Raw genomic sequence first — 2927 nt, forward strand, 5'->3', positions numbered from 1 at the left:
TCTAAACAAAACGGGCAAAATTAATATGACCGGATGACGGAGACAAGCATAACTGACGCTACTATGTTTACTGAAAGAAAAGGTCACATGTAAGAGTGAACATTGCCTATATTGGATTCTGCTGACTGCCCCGACGTTGTACCTCCTCGACGGAGGGTAGATGAAATCGACCCACTTCTCCCCTTTAGCGGGTGTAAATCAGAAGACTAAAAGACTACCCAACAAGCCAACGAAAATCGTTTAAAAGAATCCGGTACGAAAGGTTAACTGAGAAAGTCAGAAATTATGTAAGCTATGAATGGGCTAAGGGCGTGTCTTTTTGATTATTAATAACTTAATTTCAACTTCAACTCATCTAGCGAGCAGTTCTTCTTATTTAGGAAAATATCCTCTTTGAAAAATAAACTTCTCACTGTTGTTAACTCTCCATCGACTGTATCACACAGGAAAGAGAACGTAACGCAAAAAATAAAGGAAGCCACTTACCTTGCCCAACTTGTCACAAGGTTTCGGGAGGCCTCTCGAATTTTTCCAAAGTGGTCGGGTCAGAACCGAACAACTTGTGAGCAATCAGGAATGTGCGCACCTCTTTTATGTGAAGGGAATACGTTTTAAATTCTAAAAATAGGCATTTTAGCGTGGGAAAGTGCTTAAGGTTAAGAGGTTGGAAAGTTCTGCCGAGGCATAAAACAGTAAATGCTTTGATCTCTTTCACCCCCCCCCCCCCCCCCCCCCAACGGTTAGGTAAACAAGGAAGAAAGATTGAGATTTAAAATTCAATCTACGATTAGCTTCTTTCGATGTTACTCAGTTACACTGCTGCACCACTAGCAAACGTAAAAATCCTTTCACCAATCCCTTACCAGTCTTACTGAACAGTGCTTATTTGGAAGGGCATTGTCGAAAGAGCCATTTCTCTGAGTCGATTTATAAACTATGTATTATTTCCCCACAGAAAATCTGCTATCCACAAACTTCAAAGGAAAGCCTGACTTTTTACTTTGAATGTAAGACTGAAATTATAGAGGAACTTCCTCTATAATTTCAAAGTGACTTTCGGTTACGCAAGACACCGAATCAGTAGTGCAAGTTGATTTGCATTTTTGTCCCAAGCCATTTCAACGTTAATGTTTTTCCTCCTTTTTTTTTTCTGTCTTTTTGTAGATACACAATTCCTTTTTTAGGTTGTTAAGTACTGTAATAACAATAGATCATTCACTCCATGACGTCTTTCTACTACTAAGATCAGATTTTATTTCGTTTTTCCTTTCATATTTAAATTTGATAATCCCAGTGAAGTTTGAAAGACAAAAGCCCTAATTTACACAAGAAAGGAATACTCCGAAGGATTCTGATAGTAGCAGGAAAATGACGCCATTGTGCAAATGGCCAATAGCATGATCTTTCCACAACTGAATTTTTTGTGTGGCTCTTAACACCTGCTTGCTATAGAAAAAGGTCTTTCTTTTTAATAACTTCTTGGAGTCTAAAATATTACTGGACCCTTGATGCGATTAAAGGGGGTAGGTACAAAACTCGAACCGGATCACCTAAATGACATACTTACGAGACAATAGTTGACATTGTTTACCCTATAGTACTCTAAATGCCTTAAATGAATCGATCCGGTCCGAGTTTTTGCACCTGCCCGATATTTTATATTTTTTTCCATATTTTGAGGCTTTTTCAAGAATCTGAAAAGGTTGAAAACAATGTGTAATATATCCACATGCACTCAGTTAGTAATATACAAAACTGAGGACGGTTGACTTGAAAAATCCGAGTTTTGTACCTTCCCGATTAACAGTTCATATTATGAGGCTTATTACGTACATTTTGTCGCAGGAAAGCGCTTGTAACAAGACAAAATCTTCTTCGAGTATTTCTTTTTAATAAATATTAAGTTCAACGACCTGATCGACGTACTTTAACCCTTCATTGCCCAGTGACCAGAAAGCGCGACAAGGCATATGCATAACCACTGTATTATCACAACAATCCTGATTACGATCAAGAAACGGAAATCGTTGAAAGCAATGTGTAATACATCCAAGTGCACTCAGTTTAACATAATATATAAAACTGAGGACGGTTTGAGATTGAAAAATGGTGGCAATAAGAAGGATATCTTTCCCTTGTATGTAGATAACAAATGTTTTCAAAGTTATTCTCTGATTAGAAATTTCCGGTCAACTATCATCTTGGAAAAAACATATCAAGCTATTATGTTAAAACACTGCTCTTGGATGCGGGTTTTGGCATGCCTCATTCACACTGAGAAACAGTGCGGTTTTGAATACTTCAGATGTGGGGAAACTGGTAAAGCGTTTTCTTCTCTCTTTTGAAGAAGCCTTCAGTTTACCAGTTCCATTGATCATGTACGTTGTTACATACCTTAAAAAAAATAATAATAATAATAAAAAAATTGGAATCTTTTAATCAGTCTACAGCTAGTAATCCGAAAGCTCACAGTCTATTCAGGAAATTGTTTTCCTAAGTTTTGTTTTGTTTCAGATTTGAAAACTTTTAACAATGAATTCGCCTACTTCAAAACAACGCTTAAGTAACACCTAATGTTATAAATATGGTAATAGACCATAGAAAGAAAACAATAAAAGCTTTTAGAAATTTTCGTGCATGTTTATCGAGTTCGATGATCTTAAAAACACATCTGATTTAGCATGTCCATCGTATTGGCGTAATTATCTTAATGAAGATTAGAAAGATTAATAACTTCTTTGTGGATAAATTAAAGTTGCGATTATTTCCAGTGGTATTCACTCGATATGATATTCACTAAGTGTGCAAGTAAAAGTAAAGTCAAGATTGAGATGTGCTGCAATGATCTAGGCCCAGTTCAAACGTGGAACTTTTCAAGTAGCTCGTCTCATAAGTTCATTTTCTCATGTGCCGAACCTAATGCATAA

Source organism: Porites lutea, chromosome 1, assembly GCF_958299795.1.
Source record: "Porites lutea chromosome 1, jaPorLute2.1, whole genome shotgun sequence".
In the NCBI taxonomy this organism is placed as follows: Eukaryota; Metazoa; Cnidaria; class Anthozoa; order Scleractinia; family Poritidae; genus Porites; species Porites lutea.